This window comes from Anopheles arabiensis, chromosome 3 (genome assembly GCF_016920715.1).
Source record: "Anopheles arabiensis isolate DONGOLA chromosome 3, AaraD3, whole genome shotgun sequence".
Classification (NCBI taxonomy): domain Eukaryota; kingdom Metazoa; phylum Arthropoda; class Insecta; order Diptera; family Culicidae; genus Anopheles; species Anopheles arabiensis.
In genome coordinates, this window is record NC_053518.1 from 51,814,576 (window position 1) to 51,835,742 (window position 21,167).

The 21,167-nt window shown below is 41.3% G+C and overlaps 3 long non-coding RNA genes across 3 annotated transcripts; 2 read left to right on the forward strand and 1 right to left on the reverse strand.

Moving 5' to 3' along the window:
- The first annotated feature begins 1,533 nt into the window (after positions 1-1,533).
- On the forward strand, positions 1,534-13,351 carry LOC120904518. Its single transcript, XR_005739781.1, has 4 exons — positions 1,534-1,729; positions 5,965-6,205; positions 12,805-12,865; positions 12,948-13,351. It is a non-coding gene; the product is annotated as an uncharacterized LOC120904518 (long non-coding RNA).
- Positions 11,915-12,855, reverse strand: LOC120904519. The gene is made up of 2 exons (XR_005739782.1): positions 12,785-12,855; positions 11,915-12,708 (listed from the first exon to the last, which is right to left on the reverse strand). It is a non-coding gene; the product is annotated as an uncharacterized LOC120904519 (long non-coding RNA).
- Positions 13,352-19,253: 5,902 nt separating the features above from the next.
- LOC120902509 lies at positions 19,254-20,199 on the forward strand. The gene is made up of 3 exons (XR_005739424.1): positions 19,254-19,567; positions 19,672-19,762; positions 19,828-20,199. It is a non-coding gene; the product is annotated as an uncharacterized LOC120902509 (long non-coding RNA).
- The last annotated feature ends 968 nt before the right edge of the window (positions 20,200-21,167 follow it).

The following is a 21,167-nucleotide window of genomic DNA, read 5'->3' on the forward strand; positions in this document are numbered from 1 at the left end:
ACTGCGCATTCTTAAGCATATCAAGAACAATGTTTCAAAAAATAAAGCAGTACAATAACTTCATTTTTCACTGAAAAAATGGAAAAAATGTAAAATTGTAAGTAGTGGCCACTTTATATTGCCGGCCACTGTAATTTGACTCGGTTACAGGGTTATGTGATGCAAGAAAATGTCTGGGATACATAATAACCTGCGTGCTACGGATTTCTTAAAAGACAACGCAAATTCCATGTCGTTTTTAAATCCAAGTGATGCATTAAGAGAAAATGATTTATAATTCATACCGATTCTGGGTCTAATCCCGAACCCGTGTTGAACCTGAAATTTTATAGAACTTATTCTTGTACTGAAAATGATTTTTTTCCGTAATATGTAGGTGTTATAGGCCTTTGACCATATTTTCGCATTTTTATGTGTTTTTTGTACAATTTTGCCACTATAGGTACACAAAACAGGCATGTTTCTATAGTGGTCATAGTTATAAAATTAGTTAAAACAGGACATTTTAGATTTTTTTTCTGGGATATTGTTAACATTTCGTATTGCTTTCAAAAAAATAAGCAACAGAAACGAGTTTCCTGTAAATAATTTACTCAAAAAGGCCAAAATTCGCAATTCCAACTGAGTGAAAAATCGACTTCGAATCAAGCACATTTTTCGCAGCTTTGGTACTGCAGTCGTTACACTGTTTTTTGTTAATATGTTCATGACTCAAATTGATACAGTTTTTCCGGTCAAATTATGTGAGAAATAAATATTATGGATGTATTTATTACTATTCATATGAAAACAGCTTCAAAACTAAGTTCCATGTATATTATACACAGTTTTTGAGGTATCTTTATTTACCAACACTATAGTAACACAATAGGACGACTATAGGAACCATGCCACCATTACAGACACAACGAAGTCGTCATAAAAATATACTTTTTTTTTCGTCAATTTTTTGTGTTTTATGGTAAAAATGCTTGTGATTGCGAAGATAAAACATATTCCAATTGCTATGCATTTAAATATTCATAAATTTACCTTCCTACCACTTTAAATCTATTAATGCACATCCCGACAAAGAGAACGAAATTTTCAGGCGAGGTGTAGGTAGAAACACGCGGTGGGGGCCCGGCCCAAGATCGGATCCAAAGTCCGTTGTTTTGGGCTCGAAATTAAAAATGGCGGATGGAGCGCTACCACGGAGAGAATGCGCTCTCTTGCTAGCCTTTAAAATACACGACCCTACTAGCAATGAGAATGAAAAAGTGTGCGACTTTCAGGCGAGGGGCATGTAGGAGCAGGGGGAGACGGCTGGAAATACGCGGAATTGCTCGGAGGCGAGAGCGTGTTTTGGTTTCTACACAGTTTTTGCACTCACACAATTACACATGTGTGAATGTGTGCGTTCACTTTCAGCCTGCGCGCTCAGTTTGGTGTGCTCGTCGTTGCATGTGCGTTCCTCCGTCTCGCTTTTACAACTTTTGATCGCAGTACCCCGAGCATTCTCACTCTGACTTTCGTGAATAAATTTTCAGCGACGCAGACAAGTTGACACTTCGAAAATTTTCTATCTTTAATCCACTAGCTTCTGCGTGAAACAAGTGTTTTCAATAGTGTTTATTTTAGCTTTCGATATTTAAAGTTTTGCTAGTTATATAATGTTTTGTGAAATATGTGAAATGATTTAAGGAGTGTGCAACTACGTTTTAAGAAAGTGCAGTGTTTGTGAACAAAGGTAAGAAAAAGTAACGTGAGTTTTTGTTTGTTACTTGTTGTACATTACATATTGTTTGTTGTTGTTGTTAAAAACGTGTTATTTGTACCCCTCTGGTACCTGGTTTGTCGTATCATATAAAAACTCTGGTACACGAATAAGGGTACGATGTTTATTTTTCCTTAGTTATATATTTTTACCTAACAAAGTATCGGTTATTATCCTTACCTTGTCATAAAAAATACCTGTCAAAGTATCGGTATATCGATTGTTTTACCTTTTATCGTGCTTATAAAAACAAACACATACTGTACTTCTGTCAATTGTATTCGGGCAGTCACTTCATTAGGAGTTGAACATTCGTATTCCCTTTAAACATTTTTGTGTAGTCAAATTGTAATAAGTGAGACTGAAGATATATTTTGGGAGCTTACGAATACTGTATTTTGCCTGGATTTTAACTATGGAGAATCGTGAAATTGATAACCGTGAAACTGAGAACAGTGAAAATAGTGAAAATCGTGATTCTGAAAAAAGGAAGCGTGGAGCATGTTCGGAAAACAGAATGCGAGTGCCAAAAGGTTCAGATAAAAGGATGCGCGAAACGGGTTCGATGTATAAAATAATCAAAAATATGAACAAGCGATACGAAGCAGAAACGTTTGACGATAGTAGCAGCAGTAGGTCCGATGACCTACAGAGCCAAAATATGGCATCGCCGTCAACAAGTGACCAAGAATGTATCAGCTACCCAGTTGAAGAGCAGATCGTTGAAGAATAATACATTGGTGATTGGATAATTTTCGACGAGTGTGACAATATAGAAAGTTATGAAAATATAGACGACACCGAAAACATAGAAGAGACGGGCTCCGATAGTGCACAGCAAACCGCACCAACTAACAGTGAGGCGATGGCGGAACGACTCAGAATTTGGGCTTTGAAAACGTATCAGACGCATACGGCTCTCAACGGACTGTTAGAAATATTACGCGATACAACCAGTTAAAAGCTGCCCAAAGATGCACGAACACTGCTTAGAACAAAGCAATGTGGACGAGAAATAAAGCAAATAGCAGGAGGAGAATTTTGGTATCCATGAATAAAAGCAGCTCTTGTCAAACAATTTGGTAATGTTCAACCAAGAGTCAACAAAATTTCATTAAACTTCTCCATCGATGGACTGCCATTACACAAAAGTTCTCGTAAGCAGTTTTGGCCAATATTAATGAGCATTGAAGAGATGCCCGAGGTTCCAGTATTAATGGTTGGAAATTTTTTGGGAGAATCAAAACCCGCAAGCCTGAAGGAATACCTTGAACCTCTTGTAAATGAGCTCAACGAATTAATGGAGACTGGCATTGTAATAGCCAATAAGCTGATCACAGTACGCGTTTGGGCTTTCATCGCTGACTCACCTGCACGAGCTTTTATTAAAGGTAGGTTGTTGAAAATCTAGTAAAAAAGACAACATGTTTATTTAAAAAAAGATGTCCATTACGGTCCAGCCAAAATTGTGACATGTATAACTAATATTACCTTTCTTTTTGTCTTTTTTTTTTCAGGAGTAGCATACTTCAATCACAAAAATGGTTGCCAGAAATGTACCGTTGAAGGAAAATTCAACAAAACTGCAAGAGTGATGTGTTTTCCCAACATAGACGCACCGCCGAGAACGCACGAAAACTTTAGGAACTGTAACTACGGCGAACATCACAGGGAAACAACGCCACTTATTAAGCTTCTCCATTTCGATATCATCAAGAATGTTATTATTGCAGATCTGTTGCATCTGATTGACTTCGGAGTTACACGAACGTCAATAAACGGCTGGAAATCCGGCAAGTTAGGTAGTGGTCCGAAATGGAGTAAAGAAACAATTGATAGGATCAATAACATTCTTGACAAGGTGGAAATTCCTTTAGAGTTTCACCGCAAATTACGTAGTATTGAAGATACCGGTTTTTGGAAAGCCAGTGAATTCAATATGTTTTTGAACTATGCTAGTTTCATAGTGTTGAAGGAGGTGTTAACAAAAGAACAGTATGAACATTTCATGTTATACTTTAGTGCGATAAGACTATTCCCTTCTGATTCTTACAAAGAACATTGGCCAGCTGCACATATTATGCTTAAACAGTTTGTTGTACAGTATGGTACTATTTACGGGGAACATCGGATAACCAGTAATGTGCATAATTTATTGCATGTTTTCGAAGATGTGAACAAATTTGGACCACTTCCTAAATTTTCTTCGTATCGCTATGAAGCTAAATTACAGGATGTGGGTAAAACCCTACGAAATGGACATAAGGTTTTGGTGCAGACGGCGAACAGGATATCTGAACAGATTCCAACACGCTCGTCAAGCAGTGAAAATTCACCTTTTCCTTACATTGAATCTAAAAGTAATGGTGTAGTTGCACACGTTAATTCGATTATTACTCTTTATCCCAGTAAGCAATCCAATTGGTTTTTAACTCACGATGATTATATAGTTCAATATACCAGTGCAAAAATGGAAGGATCAGTTATGTACATTAGCGGCAAGGCTTTTAGTGAAATAGATGAAAGTACCACATACCACTCCTCTAGGTGGATGATAGATATGTTTGAAGCGAATATGTGCCATCTTTCCACAAATGAAATGGTATTTTTACAATCAGATTTTAAATGTAAAATGGTAGCAATTAATATAAGTGATAATAGATTATTGTTTGTACCTATGCTCCATACTTTATTGTAAAAATATAAATAAATAACTATTTACAACTATTTATTGTTCAGCTAACCTTTGTTTTGATATTTAACTTGAAGGGTGATTTTTTCTGATCAGATGCCGCAATCTCAATGCCACTCTCATATACACCACCTAAAGTGGATATCACCTTGTGGTATAGAGTAAATAGACAGAGCGTATTTGTATGTATATAAAATTAGAATTAGATTAGTTTAGTGCAGGACGAATGAGGAAGCAGCGATCGGATGCGCCGATCGCTCGGCCACTTCTCTCGCAACAATTCGCCAGTTCGGATTAATAAAGCATAAAGCAATAATAAAGTAATAAAGTTAAGCTCGAACCCAAAAGCTTACACGCATTATGATATGAAAAAATTAAACAGATTTTGGTTTGTTTGATAATTTTATTTCTATATGTTACCCGTATCCGTTGAATTCACTTATATAATAAATTAGTAATTCATTTAATCATAGCTCATAGCTTTAACAAATATCGCAGTTTCTATCATTAATATTCGGTCTTTGTACGGCTATTTAACTTTTCTTAGCCTATTGGAAAATAAATCATTTTTGTTGTTCAACAAGAGAAATGTTAAACATACAGCCTTTTTTAAGATTTCGCTAACATAGTTCAAAGGTAAATATTTGTATATACATCACAGTTCGTTCAGTTTACTTTATCTTACTGTACTAATTCTCTATTGTCTAATATTTAGCTTAAATAGCTTAAATGATAATATTTGTATATACATCACAGTTCATCACAGTTCGTTAAGATAACTTCATCTTGTTGTACTAATTCTCTATTGTCTAATATTTAGCTTAAATAGCTTAAATGATAATATTTGTATATACATCACAGTTCGTTCAGATGACTTCAGCTTATTGTACTAATTCTCTATTGTCTAAAATTTAGCTTTAATGACTTGGAAGATAATATTTGTATGTACATCACAGTCCGTTCAGTTGACTTCACCTTAATGTTAATTTCGGTTAATGGTTAATTTCGCTTGCGTTTCGTTGCAGTTGTTTTAAATTCATTTAAGTTCGTTCTTGCCGGTGCATGTTTCAATTTACCTTGAATGTAAGTCTCAACATAAGAATAATCGACCTCTATGCCAAAGTGATTTGTTGCTATTGATTGAAAAAGCCGTAACACATTTTGAAATTCACTAAATTTGTGTTTCGGTTCTGGGTTACCTCTTCCCGACCAACTGAATGTAGCAAAAAAATTTCTATCGAAAAGTCTATCAAGAGCTTGATGTATCCTACTATTTGCATCTTCAGCATTTATATCAGCATCTATGCGCTGAGTTGTTGCATAGAAAAAATGCTTGTCATTTAATTTGCTATCCAACTCAGCTAATTCATCAATACTTTTGATTTTTTCGATGTCAAGCGAAAGCGCGTTAAGCCGTGCATTTGCCATAGGTTTTAAGATATTGAACATATCACTAATCATTACAAACATTTGTGAAATTCTTGTTTCTGTTTTTTTACGATTCGCACGACACAAGGAACAGCATGTGTGTACTCGTTCGCACTGCTTCTGATTTTCACGAACGGGTTCTGTTATGTTGCTGTGCTCCACTGTATCATCATATTCTATCGGCTCATCATTAGAATTTGTTCGATCAACCATATCAACGGAATCATGCTGAGTCGGCGAAACAATGGGCAATGTGCTTGTTTTTACCGTGGCCGTTTTCGACGAAGGAAACGCAGTTTTCAAGTCCGATGGCGACCCAGTAACACGAGGTAAGTTTACTGTTTCTGTGAATGAAATTTTTTTCACCGTAGACTCATCGGATGCAGCTCTGCTAGACGTCGCCAATGGCGGCATTAAATAATCGGGATAATTTAAATCTGCAATGGTTTCTGGTGCCGCACCCTTCGAAGCCAATACCGGTGTTTCTTGTGTAGGCGCTGCTGGTGGTATGGTCCGAATCTCGGTTTCCGAAGAGATAATTTGTATGGAAGGCATGGCGGAAGAAAGAAATGAAACTTCTGCAGCGGGCGACATTTGCTTGTTAGAAACTGCAGCGTTGTAGTGAAAAGTGGCTGGCGTTGTTGTAGTTGATCGAGGCAATAGCCCAACAGACACACTTTGCGCTGATACCGATGGTCCAATTTGCCTTATGATGGTTCCTGAAGGAAGCACACATGGTGTTTTTATACACACTGAAGGCTCAGACCCCACATAACTGGACGTGGATCGTGTTTCAGGCGCAGGCGTTACCGACGCACCATGCGAAGACACCGATTTTAAAAAGGGCTTAACCTCGGTTCCAGTATGGAATGCATCCGTTGTAGCCACTTTCACTTGACCCCCAGCGTATGATGGGACATATACTGTAGCAGCAGTTGTCGATGGCTTCATACGCCAAGCCGTTGTCGTTCCCGATTTAGCCACAGTGGATGCACTATGCGCAGACATCGACGGTGTCACGATCCGAACCATGGTTCCAGAAGGAAGCCTAGCTAAGGTCGGCATTCCTACCGTAGGCTCAGAGTATGATGTTACTGTTGTAGTAGTCGTCGATGGCTGCATATGCCATGCCGTACTTGTTCCCGACGTAGGCACTGCTGCTGAACCGTGCACAGATACCGTTGGTGCAGGGAAACGGATCATGTTTCCTGATGGAAACATAAATGCCCTAGGCATTCTAACCGACGAGATACTTGAAGGTACAGCAGCATACGACGAAGGCTGCAAGCCATAATTTCCTCCGCTATACGTGGCTGACGTTGGTGTTTTTCCCGTCGATGCTACTACGGATGTTACAGCACCTGCCGTGGATGGTGCAATGGTCCGTGTGGTAGGTTCGTCCGCGCTTCTCAAACCATTTCGGTGAGTCAATGCGCGGAGCACAGTGAAAGGGTGTGAGACGAGGAAAGGGGATCGTACGGAACGCGACACCAAAATGTAAACACATTCGTCGCGTATCGGTTACGTCAACCTGTTCACACTTACGCTAAGTCCGAAAAGAAGCACTTGCTTACGTCGGCGGAATCGCGGACTGGATCGACCTTGCGCGTCGAGTTGATGACCGAGGCGGAAACGGACACCGTGGGAGAAGTTGGGTGGAACTAGTGCAAACGTGCACTTTATTTCGATGAGGGTAATGCTGATCGGTCAACCGACTGAACAGCTGATAACCAAAAATGATTATCAAATGTGAGCAGAGCCTTCGGCGGAATCTGCAAATTGGTGAGATGCACCAGAACACGAGTGATCTACGTGTCTATGGAAGGTGAACTGACTTCTCCATCAGTTCGAGCTTTATTTATAACAAATATGGTGTGAAAGTTGTGACACATTTGGCAACCAGATGTTTGTCAAATGTGAGCTTTCGCTTGGTTTTCCGGGTTTGGGTTTTTTACAGGTGTTTCTTAAATTATACCTAGTGTGCCTGTGTTTTATCAACTATCCGTGCATTGTGGATGTAGCGAACGTTTTCCTGTTTATGCCTGGGTTTTACGGAAGTTTAATTGCTTATCTGTGGCGCGTTTTCCTTATTTATGTTCTGGGGTAAAACACGAGAACGTTTACGCTTCTGGTGTTTAATGTTTCTTTACTTGGCTGCTGGCTATGCGCTTGCGCTTCTGGTGGTTAACGTCTTTTTACCTGGCTTTTGGCAATGCTAAGTTAGATGTGACCTACTGTTAGCAGTAAATCTGCTACACCTCCACCCTTCGGAAGAATAACGTAATGAAATGAAGTTATTCTGTCATATTTTAATTGCTCGATTTTTGTTGATTTTTTTTTCTAATACGTTTTTTGTGTAAGTTTAATATTTTTGTTTGAAAAAACTTATTGACATTTCATATCGTTAAGGTGGGTAATATTTTATGTACATTGATTTATTATCTAGAGATACAATATCGTTGATATTTAAATGGGGAATGTAACAGTTTGATATCGCATTGATACGTTTGTTAGGTTCATTTATTGAGGATTCTACGATTCTAGAATTTTTAATTGTTATCATTGAGATAGTATGATGCAAATGTTCTAAAAGTTCTTTGAGATACTTTTCGTAAGCAACAATATTTCTTGGTTCACTAAATGTGACTTTTTTATTTTTCTCAGCCTTTATATCCTGGTAATATGATTGATTACTTGCTTCAATTTTTCTTCTTTTTTGATTTCATGCTAAGTTTTCTTTTCTTTGCATTATTCTGCTCAGTTGCATGGCTGTCTTTACAATTCGTCTCATTGTTTCTTTCTACGCTATCTAGCAGTTTTATAACCTCTGTTGGGTCGTTCATTGGTTTCTCAATAATATTTCTCTGAACAACTTCATTAATGAGTATAGTTTGCATACAATTTTCGCATTCTTTCTCATACTGATTGTTTATATGTTCTTCGCGATCTTCGTTAGCTATCTCTTCATTTTCTTTAATAATTCTTTCTGAGTCATTACTTGGCCTTTTTACTTCATAAATTATTTGATCGTTCATATGTTCATAAGATTTAGTTTCATAGCTTGTTCTGCTGTTGAACTCTACATAATCTTGTTCAAATTGCACTTGATTGTTATTTTCATCAATGTTTATATATTCTCTATCATTTTGATTGTAAATGTGATTTTTATTCCGTTGATTAGTATCATTATTGTTTTGTGTTAGTGGGATTCGGTCCACTATGTTTTCTGTTTCTTCTGAGAGCTGATCATTTGCTTGAGCACAATAAATTGCTCTTCTCGGATCGCGTTGCTCTAAAATATTTTTGCTAGTGGGTTTTCTATTTTGGATATTATACCCGTTTGTCTCGCTAGGATGTCTATTTTGAACATTTCCTACATTTTTATTTCTCCAGTTACTGTTCTGTGGAGCCTGAGTTCTCCAGTTATTATTGCTTTGCTGAGGTTGAGACCTCCAGCTGCTATTGTTTGAACGATGATCGTTGTTTCTCGTGTTATTTGCCTGAAGTTGGTATGAGCTATTATATCGGGTTCCCTGACTGCTTTGCTTGTGATCATGATTCATTTCTTGCGATTTTTTATTTATATTGTCGATATTGACAATTGCCTTAATTGCAGCGTCTAAGGTAGTAATCATACCTGACAGAACTATTGCCTGATGGATCTCGTTTATTAACCCTTTTCCAAAAGCTTTCATTGCTATCCTGTTGGTTTTTTCGCTAGCCAACTCCGGGGCGACATTTTCGTTTAGGTAAGCCTGCTCTAGTTCTTCTGCTAAGTCTTGAACTTTTTCACCAAAATCCTTCACTGTGAATTTTTGCTTCCAGGGCATAGATGGCTATTACAATGTCTTCGGGTAATTCAGTTTTCTTAAAATGTGCATTGATTCTTATCAGAATGTCGTCAATGCTGTTTACCAATTTCCCTACAATCTTTCTTCCTTGTCCTTTTAATTTCGATTGAACAATTCTCATGATAAGGTGGTGATGTTGTTCATCTACAGCTTCTTTAAGAGTTTCTAATGCTACTAGCATGGCTTCAGCTTCGTCTTCTCTACCATTGAAAGATGGTATGAGGCTTGTTGCCGTCTTCAAAATTTCTAGAGAGTTCATTTTGGTATTAGTTTTTTGACGTTCTAAATTCTTAATTTGAACGATATTTTATTTTCGAAATTTCTAATTCATTCTTGTTAACTTATAAAAAGTATTTCTCGTCATTAATATTGTCTCTCTATTTGCTGTATTATCGGTATTGCACTCATATGGTAAAAGAGAGGTTCGAAAGAGTCATATCTCGAATTAATCTAAACCTTTTTGTCTGTTACGCAATCCATCTAGTTGGATTATTTACAACAATTTGTCGGAAATAGATATATTAACTAATTCTTTCATTGTTGGCAATAGATAATTTGAATCTAGTTGTTGATAATTCTCGTTTCTTTTATGTTTATTTTGAAATTTCGCATATTTAATGCAGCGCAAACTCTAAAGTCTGACTTGCTTTCGTAAGTCGTTTGAGGTTGCATTTAGCGTCTCATTTCTGGTGTAAATGAAATTATGTAGTAAAACATGGAACTTGTGCTAATAATTATTTTTGATGTTCGTTTCAGGCATTCAGGTAGTTTGTCTGTTTCTAATAGCAAGGGTAGCCTAATCCTGATTTGTTTTCGATGATGATTTTGATATGAGGATATGGTTTACAATACCTTCTTTGAATACATAACATGTATTTGTTTTCGTTGCTGCTGATGATGCTGCTCGCTGATCATCTTTCGGCGCATGGTGTATACTCGGGGCTTGATATAAACTCGGAGCTTGAAGTATTTTCTTACGATGTCATCAGTTGATATCACTCGGTGTAACTTCTGGGTTGGGACTTCTGTCCATTCTCGCCTGTCATTCCAGATCAGGCAGTAAGCTCGCCTTGATCATTTGTCTTCCACGTTGGGAACTTTTCCATAAAATCACGCTGGCCACCTCTCGTGGTTCGTGGTTCTTCCATCCACTCTATTGTCTTTTCTTTTTTAAAATTTGTATCACTTGCAGTAAGACATGTTTTGATTGTCAAAACGCAAACTATTTAGGCAGTTGTAATCTATTCATTGCATCGTTTTGAGCTTGTATTTTCACTATTCTGAAGATTACTTTTACGATCTTTTCGATGAGTATGATTGAAAGCAATATCAGCACAATGTTCAGTTTCATATCGTGGCTTTCGTGTTGCTCTGAGTGAACATTTTGGGTCTGGATAATTGTAAGGTCATTATCACCCTTGGTATTTGCTTTCGGATTTGGAAGCATCGTTACCCATTTTTCTTTAACTTGGTTGCACTTTGTATTTGTTTTGCTAAGTTAGCGTTTTGATGCATCATTTAGAGTTGAAATTCAAGGTCTAAAAACTGATTATTTAGGCATTGATCACTTTTGCATTTTAAGATAGATTTTCACAACAATGTGTATTTGCACTTAACTGGCACTGTTTTTTTTTTTAGATTTTTGGGGCATGTGGTAAGGTAAGTACTCACAACAAGAGTTTTTACACAGCACTGCACTTTTGCTTTTTCACTGCACTTTATTGTTCTTGTAGCTTTGTTTTTGCTACGCTGTCACGGTCGCCATGTGGTAGGTTCGTCCGCGCTTCTCAAACCATTTCGGTGAGTCAATGCGCGGAGCACAGTGAAAGGGTGTGAGACGAGGAAAGGGGATCGTACGGAACGCGACACCAAAATGTAAACACATTCGTCGCGTATCGGTTACGTCAACCTGTTCACACTTACGCTAAGTCCGAAAAGAAGCACTTGCTTACGTCGGCGGAATCGCGGACTGGATCGACCTTGCGCGTCGAGTTGATGACCGAGGCGGAAACGGACACCGTGGGAGAAGTTGGGTGGAACTAGTGCAAACGTGCACTTTATTTCGATGAGGGTAATGCTGATCGGTCAACCGACTGAACAGCTGATAACCAAAAATGATTATCAAATGTGAGCAGAGCCTTCGGCGGAATCTGCAAATTGGTGAGATGCACCAGAACACGAGTGATCTACGTGTCTATGGAAGGTGAACTGACTTCTCCATCAGTTCGAGCTTTATTTATAACAAATATGGTGTGAAAGTTGTGACACATTTGGCAACCAGATGTTTGTCAAATGTGAGCTTTCGCTTGGTTTTCCGGGTTTGGGTTTTTTACAGGTGTTTCTTAAATTATACCTAGTGTGCCTGTGTTTTATCAACTATCCGTGCATTGTGGATGTAGCGAACGTTTTCCTGTTTATGCCTGGGTTTTACGGAAGTTTAATTGCTTATCTGTGGCGCGTTTTCCTTATTTATGTTCTGGGGTAAAACACGAGAACGTTTACGCTTCTGGTGTTTAATGTTTCTTTACTTGGCTGCTGGCTATGCGCTTGCGCTTCTGGTGGTTAACGTCTTTTTACCTGGCTTTTGGCAATGCTAAGTTAGATGTGACCTACTGTTAGCAGTAAATCTGCTACATCCGGATCACGGTCCCAGAAGGAAGCAAAGCTGCCGTATTCAAATTAATCGAAGGAACAACGGATGAGGCAGCAGAATTCACATTGATTGCCGACGTCGATGGCTGCATTCCGTATATGTTACCGATAGAATGCGTAGTAACAGGAGACACAACTTCAGCAACACTTGTTACGGATGATTCTCGATTAGCTCGATTCACTTTGCATCTTGGTCGGCCAGTTGGTACGCTCGATAAGGGCATAACAGTTGGTCCATGCACTATAACTGGCACAGCAGGTTCCAGCGGTTCATTTTGCGATTCCACCATATTTTGGTCACAAAACAAATGCTTTGCGGGTGTCGACATCTGTAGTAAATGAATGTTTAATTAACATATTAAACTCATTTCCTTCCTTCTAATAGTAACAAATAAAATTACTCACTTTTACTTCTTACTTTCCAGGACAATATCACTGTTTTGCAAACACACAAACGATGCACGGCTGTAAAATACTATATTAGAGGTTAGTCAACATTCTTCCATGTAAACCATTAAACTAAAAATAATTTGTAATGTTTTTCACTAACTTTTGTTTCCTTTTCCAGTTCCACTATTCAAATAACTCCGACGCGTTCAACTATTTGGCCGATATGAAATGTAAACAAAGTTTGATTTGACAGCTTTGAATAAACGCAGCAAGCTACGACACGCACACCATTGCAAGATCCGCGATGTTTCACTCACACAATGAAAGAAAACAACCTCGCGAATTCGAGAGAGCGTACCGTGTATTTTGAATGCAAACGAGAGAGCGCACTCCTCTCCCAGGGAGCGCTCCATCCGCCATTTTTAATTTCGAGCTTAAAACGTTTTCGATTTTGACGTTTGACGTTTAATTGTTCGGCCGCATTTCCGTCGCGCTCCGTGATTTTTCAATAATTCTCTTGTGTTTTCTGCGTCGCATCGCATTGTTGCCTTTTCTACGGACTATTAAACTGTTTAACATCATCGCTTCGTCTTGGCGAATTGTTTAGTTGCATCACAACTGTGGTTTCCTGCTGTTTTTTCCTGCTCGGCTTAGCAGTGTTGTGCTGTGATTACGCGTGATTTCGCGATGGCGGCTATTTGCTTCTCGTGTGCTGAACCGCTAGAGGCCACCGACTGCATCATCAGTTGTGCATATTGTGACGCTACGTTCCACCGCGGCTGTTGCAAATTGCCCCCGAGCTGATTGACGCAGTATTGTCCAATGTCGACCTGCACTGGAGCTGCATTGGCTGCACTAACATACTTAAAAATCCGCGCTGCCGTTCGGTAAAAGAAATAGGCGCCCAGGTCGGTTTCCAAGCCGCCCTCAACTCAGCTGTAGCAGCTATTGGCAAGCTCGTTGAGCCTATTGTCGCCGAAGTTCGCAGTGGTTTTACCCTCCTTCAAACTGCATCCACGCCTCACAATCGGAACTCTGATCCTCGACCAGCTACTGGTAGAAAGCGGAGGCGTATAATCGAGGATTCGGCATCTCCTGGTGTAAACAAAATTGTAAACAGTCGCGGCAACACCCTTTGTGCCGCGTCATCGCCAAACGCATACACCAACACCACGATTGCCGTCCAGCCGGCATCTACACAACCGCATGAACTGGTGGGAACCGATCCGTTATCATCACCGCTTCAAGCTGCACCTCGTGAGCCATTCACAGATAGGATCTGGATCCGCCTATCCCGCTTATCAACGGCCGTCACCGTGGAACAAGTGGTCGCATCTGTAAAGCGTCGCTTAGCCACCGATGACGTTATAGCGTATTGCCTGCTTTATAGAAGAGGGGTTAGCCTGCGTTATAGAAGAGGGGTTAGTGTGGACAGCATGAATTGGCTTTCATTCAAAGTGAGGGTACCGGCTATCCTTCGAGATGCGGCACTCACACCATCCACCTGGCCCGTCGGTATCGGTGTACGTGAGTTTTTTCAATCCCGTCAACACGACCACCAAACCTCATCTCCTATAGCCACCCGAAACCGCTTTACTACACGCACACCAGCTACTAGTACTGAACACCGCTACACCACACGCACACCAACAACGACTCACCGTTTAGCCGCACGCACGTCTACTCCACCTGATCCTGAAACAACATCATCACAACAGTGTCACCCCCCGGTGAATGATACCTTGGAAGCACCCAACTCAACACTTGTTTCTGGACCGCCCCAAAACCACCGTGCTTCATCTCCGCATCTACACCAGTCTACAATCGATCGCTTTTTTCTCAACTAGACGAAGTTCCGCTCATTGCACGCAACAAACACGCCAAGCCTCATGCTCTGACAACGCAGCTCAATTGACTTACCGTTTACCCGCTTTATCCAACCGCCACAATGACAACGCTACCGCTGAGTATTTAAGCTGCTATTATCAAAACGTTAGAGGTTTGCGTACTAAAACAAAAGAATTTCACTTAGCTGTATCGGAGGCTGACTTCGATCTCATCGCACTCTCGGAAACTTGGCTTGTTGACAACATTCCATCTGCTCTTCTCTTCAACAACAACTTCTCTGTTTACCGCTGTGATCGCTCTCTCAGCGGCTCTAGCTCTCGCGGTGGTGGTGTTTTGCTAGCCGTTTCTAACGCATACGAGTCGATAGAATTACCTTCCCGTGATCGTTCTCTCGAGTATATTTGTGTGCGCGTCGCCTGTAATAACGCACATCTGTACGTCATGGTAGTATACATTCCACCGCAGCTTAGCTCCGAGATATCGACTCTTCGCTCTCTACATGATTGTATCAGCAGCTTCACTTTCACACTGAAGCCTTCGGATCTGCTGTTTGTTATTGGCGATTTCAATCAGCCTAGCATAAGCTGGTCCACAGCTGATCCTTCGTCCTCGCCAGCATACTCATCAATCACGCACTATGAACCAACTGCGCGCTCACTGGCCAACAACACCTTTGTGGATGGATTTAAATTTAACGGATTAGTGCAACTTAATCACATCAATAATTCACACGGACGCATGCTTGACCTGCTCTACGCTAACAATGCTGCAGCTAAATTGTGTTCGCCTGTCTTTCCAAGTGTTGTTCCGCTTGTACCTCTTGACTCCTACCATCCGGCGTTAGACTTCAATATACGTATTAACTCGTCGACCCGACGCAATTCGACGACTCGACAAAACTCGACGACAACCGCATTTTATCGTTATAACTTTGCTAAAGCTGACTATGTGAAACTGAACGACATGATATCAATGTTTAACAATAGCTTTCATTGTTCCAATTTTATTTCACTTGACGAAGCAGTATGTTCATTCTCGTCCTTCATGCTGCAAGCTTTTGTTGTATGCGTCCCAGTTCAGCGTCCTAAACCTAACCCCCCCTGGGCGGACCGCACACTCAAACGACTCAAACGTGTAAAAAGAGCTGCTTATCGTCACTACCAAACGCGCCGCTGCCAAAGATCTCGCTCGATCTACTTTGACACGCACTCTTTATACTGCAGCTATAACAGGTTTCGATATCGCAGATATTTGAGTAAAATTCAACGTAACCTCTGCAGGTGGCCTGACTCGTTTTGGCGCTTCTACAACAGCAAAACAAAATCCACGCATACACCGAAATCCATTACGTACAAAGGAGCAACAAGTGCCAACACTAATGAAATGTGCAATCTCTTCGCGGATCGCTTCGCAGATTGCTTTTCACCGGCCATGAATGATACCGATACCATTGATGCTGCTCTCGTCAACACTCCGGCTGGAGCAATTAACATGAGCACTCCTTTCATCGACAGTGAGATCGTTTTATCTGCCCTAGCGCAACTAAAGCCTTCCTTCGCTCCTGGACCCGACGGAATTCCTTCTACCGTGCTGAAACGCTGTCAAACGACAGTAGCACCTATCCTTGCAAAATTGTTCAATGCATCGCTAGCCAATGGCTACTTTCCCAAAGCATGGAGGAAATCTTGGATGGTTCCTATTTACAAAAAGGGCGACAGGACAGATGCCATCAACTACCGGGGTATTACATCCTTGTGTGCCATTGCCAAGGTGTTCGAACTAGTGATATACAAAAATCTGCTACATGCAAGCCGCAGCTACCTAAGTCCGTATCAACATGGATTCGTGCCAAAAAGTCGACTACCACGAACCTGGTTGAATTTGTAACCTATTGCACTAGTCAAATTGATGCCGGAGCTCAAGTCGATGCAATTTATACCGATCTAAAAGCAGCATTCGACTCTCTTCCGCACGCAATTCTTCTCGCTAAACTCGATAAGCTAGGAGTTCCCAGCCCGCTCGTACAGTGGCTTAAGTCGTACCTAATTAATCGCACATACATCGTGAAAATTGATAAGCACATGTCCAAAGAAATAGTCAGCAGCTCGGGTGTGCCACAAGGAAGCAACATTGGCCCGCTTCTCTTCATATTGTTTATCAACGATGTTACCCTCGCTTTACCTCTCGACAGTATCAGTCTGTTTGCCGACGACGCAAAAATTTTTGCGCCTATTAACAACACAGGTGATTGTACATTCCTACAAGACTGCATCGAAATTTTCTGTTCGTGGTGCAAGCGTAATGGACTGACTATCTGCATCGAGAAATGCTACTGTGTGTCTTTTAGTCGATGCAGGAGCCCAGTGACTGGGACCTACTTCATGGACGGCACAAAATTATGCCAAAGACCTGGGCGTTCTGCTTGACTCTAGTTTGAACTATAAACAGCATATCGATGACGTTGTAGCCAGAGGAAATCAATTACTTGGCGTGGTTATCCGGACAACTAATGAATTCCGCAACCCCATGTGCATCAAAGCTGTGTACAACTGTATCGTTCGTTCGGTTCTGGAATATTCGTGCGTAGTCTGGAGCCCAACTACCGCTTCTTCAATTGCTCGAATTGAGGCGATTCAACGTAAGCTCACGAGATATGCCCTACGCCTACTTCCCTGGCAGGATCGCAATAATCTTCCTCCGTATGCTGCGCGGTGCCGTCTTCTAGGCCTTGAACCTCTTTCGGTTAGAAGACGCAATGCACAGTGTTCTTTCATCGCTGGATTGCTAAATGGCTCTATCGACTCATCGCCATTGTTGCATCGAGTCGATATCTACCAAGCGACAAAATCGACATGCTTTCTCGCTCTCTCAGGTTTACTGATCTATTGGGTAGAATGAGAAAGCATGTCGATTTTGTTACTTGGGTATGCACCATCCCGAACACTTAGGTCTAGAGAAACTCTACGGCTCGCTCAACCCCGTTCCAGTGCTGGTCGGTCAGACCCTATGTTCCGCATGTCGGCTGTCTTCAACACTGTCTCGGATTGCTTCGACTTCGACATCTCAACTCAGTGCTTCAAGGAACGTCTCCGGCTTTTGCCGTGGCCGCAGTGAATTGCGATGCAAATCTTGTTTTGCTATGTATTTTTTTTTTGTATTGAACTGTTACATCTTAATTAGGCCATACGGCCCGTTGAAGATTAATAAATAATAATAATAATAATAATAAAAAAACAACGGACTTTGAATCCGATCTTGGGCCGGGCCCCCACCGCGTGTTTCTACCTACCCCTCGCCTGAAAATTTCGTTCTCTTTGTCTGTCGGGGAAGCGCTCTTGCTGTAAAGAACGCTCGCTCGCGCTGTTTCATCGTATTTTCCTCATACCCCTTCCTTCCCGTTTCTTTCGGCTTGTGCTGCGCTGAACTGGTACCCCCACCCACTTGATTCCAGCGAATTGCGCTGCGCTGGACTGACACCCCCTCCCGCTCGTTTCTTTCGTAGCGCGCTGTGCGCTTCCCTTCATTCGGACTTGGTGCACCCGAATCAAAACAAAAACTTGAACACATCAAACTTGGTTTATATTTTATCACTTTTATTGCAAATAAAGGGGCATTTTCACACATAGCTTCACACAATCTTGCCACAAAATCACACACATTATTTATATAAAAAAATCGCCGTATTTAAAATAGTCGCCTAACTGCATGGATACCGTTGTTGATGTTCAATACAGCAAACAAATATTAAAATGAAGCAACGCAAATCACACATTTAGGATAAACGATAAAAAATAAGCGCAGCTTCATTTCAATGTGCACAACACTTCAACACTTAGCGAAACTTCGATCGCCCGGGACTTAGGCTAACACGCGCGCAGCCTTTCACGGCGAACGCTTGAGCTGAACTGACGATTTCGTGTGGTAGCAAGAAAGGGAGCGCACAGAGGAACACTCGCTGCACTAGTGCGAGCGAGACACCGATACCCGCATGCCGCTGCGAGAAAACCAAACTGAGCGCGCAGGCTGAAAGTGAACGCACACATTCACACATGTGTAATTGTGTGAGTGCAAAAACTGTATAGAAACCAAAACACGCTCGCGCCTCCGCGTAATTCCGCGTATTTTCAACCGTCTCCCCATGCTTCTACATGCCCCTCGCCTGAAAGTTGCACACTTTTTCATTCTCATTGCTAGTAGGCATCATATCCCTTCCTCCCCGTTTCTTTCGGCTTGCGCTGCGCTGAACTGGTACCCCCTCCCACCCGCTTGGCAAAGAGTAACTCATTTTGATGCCTCTCGCTACCCCTTGGCCCTAGTTTTGAAGGAATCATGCGACACACTCGCACTCCACTACCCCATCCCATGGAAAAACGCTCCCACCATCGAGGTGTTGACCAAAATTTCGCTGTGTGCATGAGACACACACTCGCACTCCTCCAGCCCTCCACAGCTGAACGCTCCCACCGTTGCGAAGTTGCGAGAATTTTTGCTCTGAGCGTGAGACCCTGAAGCGCCAGAGATGACACTATGTGTAAAGACGATCATAATTCGATATGGTCAAAAAGCGTCGATTATCGTTTCATTTATCTGGTAATGATGTTTTCACTTCATTAAAATTTTCAACATTATCAACTAGGCTGATAACAATAGTTGAAATGTAAATCAGAATAAAATCAATTCATTTGAAGTAAAATAAATTCCATTATACTTTATTTTGACCATATGATCAACACTTGTACATAGTGCCATTTACTTTGTGTTCTTCACTCTCGCGTTGTGTTTTGATCGTTCGAAACTCATTGCCAGAACGAATGCAAATTTCATTTGGAAAGGATCGGTGCCGGAAGATGCAGCGAAAATTATAAAATGTTTATAGAAAAGTGGTTAAGTAAATCATGAAAGATGTCAACGCAGGCGTAAATGCAGTTTGTTTTGTTACTTGATCTACGGGTAAGTGTATGCATAAGAAGAATCTTCCAAATGATGTTTGTGTTCTAACAATCGTACTGCTTTTAATGTTTGTTTATTCTTCTATTATTTTCTATCACACCTAGCTGTTTCATCACCAAAGCTCCTGATAACAGATCAAAGCAGATGGATAGGGCATACAGAGTTGCAGTTCAATTTAAAATATCTTCGTGATCGGTAAGTTTTAAAAAGTACTAGTTTTGTTCACCATTCTAATGCTCGATATATCTTTCATTCCTCAGGAAAACGCATCCAACCGCAAGTGTTTTTCTTCCAACAGCACGCGCCATCGGTGGAGCAAGCAGCCAACGTTTCGTTCGTCTAGCACGCACCATCATGAATTGAAATATTCCCGAATAGCTCTGTGAACTGCACACTTACTGTCCGAATTTCCTAGAATTTTTTGATCGGTCTACGCTCGCGGGAATGGTGGGTTCGTTGAGGAGAAGGAAAGAAAGGGTGGGAGCGAGGATTAACCAAAAACGCGGCATTGAGAATGAGGGGAGGTGCGCTCAGCGCTCACGCTGGGACACTCACGATGCTTGAAATAAAATGTTAACAAGCATCGATTTCAAGCATGCATGTCGCGCGACATTTTGCCAAGCGGGCACTTGATTCCAGCGAATTGCGCTGCGCTGGACTGACACCCCCTCCCGCTCGTTTCTTTCGTAGCGCGCTGTGCGCTTCCCTTCATTCGGACTTGGTGCACCCGAATCAAAACAAAAACTTGAACACATCAAACTTGGTTTGCATTTTATCACTTTTATTGCAAATAAAAGCACATTTAAATACATTGCTTCACACAATCTTGCTTCAAACCACACACATTCATTATATAAAAAAATCGTCGTATTTTAAATAGCCGTCTAACTGCGTGGATCCCGTAGTTGATGTTCAAAACAGCAAAAAAAACATTGAAATAGAGCAGCGCAAATCACACATTTCAGTTTAATGGTGAAAGAAAAGCGCAGCTTCATTTCAATGTGCACAACACTTCAACACTTAGCGAAACTTCGATCGCCCGGGACTTAGGCTAACACGCGCGCAGCCTTTCACGGCGAACGCTTGAGCTGAACTGACGATTTCGTGTGGTAGCAAGAAAGGGAGCGCACAGAGGAACACTCGCTGCACTAGTGCGAGCGAGACACCGATACCCGCATGCCGCTGCGAGAAAACCAAACTGAGCGCGCAGGATGAAAGTGAACGCACACATTCACACATGTGTAATTGTGTGAGTGCAAAAACTGTGTAGAAACCAAAACACGCTCGCGCCTCCGAGCAATTCCGCGAATTTCCAACCGTCTCCCCATGCTTCTACATGCCCCTCGCCTGAAAGTCGCACACTTTTTCATTCTCATTGCTAGTAGGGATCTGTACCCCTACAAATTGCACCACTATCGGTACATTTACCCTACCGATACTGAAATTGTATACATAACGGCTATAACGGGTATAACGACTCCTAAAACCGTACCGGCCTTGGAATTGATCCCGAATCTACATCAGAACTTACACTGAACCCCTGCACTGAACCCCTTACACTGATCAGTCCTGGAACTGTTCCTGATTCCAAGCAGATCCT